The sequence below is a fragment of the Acyrthosiphon pisum genome, unplaced genomic scaffold (assembly GCF_005508785.2).
Source record: "Acyrthosiphon pisum isolate AL4f unplaced genomic scaffold, pea_aphid_22Mar2018_4r6ur Scaffold_21189;HRSCAF=23259, whole genome shotgun sequence".
In the NCBI taxonomy this organism is placed as follows: domain Eukaryota; kingdom Metazoa; phylum Arthropoda; class Insecta; order Hemiptera; family Aphididae; genus Acyrthosiphon; species Acyrthosiphon pisum.
The window spans coordinates 115,443-116,543 of record NW_021770628.1 but is presented as its reverse complement, the minus strand read 5'-3'; positions in this window follow the sequence as shown (position 1 = coordinate 116,543).

The window sequence follows — 1,101 nt, the reverse complement described above, 5'->3', positions numbered from 1 at the left end:
ATTTCTGCAAAGTCTTCAGTTGAAGATATTAATTTAAGGACCATAAAAGACGATATTATGGCTCTAATGAATAAATTTGAAAGTGTATCAGCTACTAATGTAGAAGTTGAGAAGTCAGTAAGTTTCTGTTCGGCAAAACTGGATGACTGCTGCAAAAAAATTGATTCTATATTCTCTCAAATGAACCTTCCTGATAAAAAAGTTAATGATCTTGATACTAAGTACTCAAATCTTGAAAAAGAAATTAATTTACTTAAAATTAAGCTAAATAAATCTGAACAACAATCATTGGCAAATAACGTATCAATTAGCGGTATTCCAATTACTAAGAATGAAAGCGTCGAAGAAATAATCAAGGCTACTGCTAAAGCCTTAAATGTTGATATTCGTAATGAAGATATTCAATCTGCTTACCGTTCTAAAGTAAATAAGAACAACGACAGTAAGATAATAGTTTCATTTAATAGTGAAGCCGTTAAAGATGTGTTCTTAAACAAAACTAAGGCACTTCAATTAAAAAAACAACCATTAAAATCTAACCAAATACATAGTTCTTTCCCTGATAGAATTATTTATATTAACCACGAACTTACGCCACTATTCAGAAAATTATTTTGGTTAGCAAAACAGTTTACAAATATTTATGGTTGGAAATACGTATGGAGTAGCTCGAATGGTATATATTTGAGAAAAAATTAAGGAGAAGCAGCTATGAAGTTACAATCAATTAGTGATCTACTCAAGCTTGATGAAGAAAATAAAATACGTCATCTTATTGACCCTGGCTCTAACGTTTCTACAAGGAAGTAGATGGTCCGTCATTTCATATATATATATCTAAATAAGTATTATTACTACCATCATTGTAACAGTAAAAAAAAAAAAAAAAATGTCTCTTGATAGTTTAATTTTAAACGAAATGAATTGCTTAAACAATGTAAAAACGTATTATATTGAAGATTTATCTTCTTATTCCTTTTCTATAAATAGTATTAATATTTTTTCAATGAATATTCGTAGCATTAAATCTAACTTTGACGAGTTAGTACTAATGTTAAGTGCCATGAATAACAGTTTTGACATTATTATTTAAGTGAAACT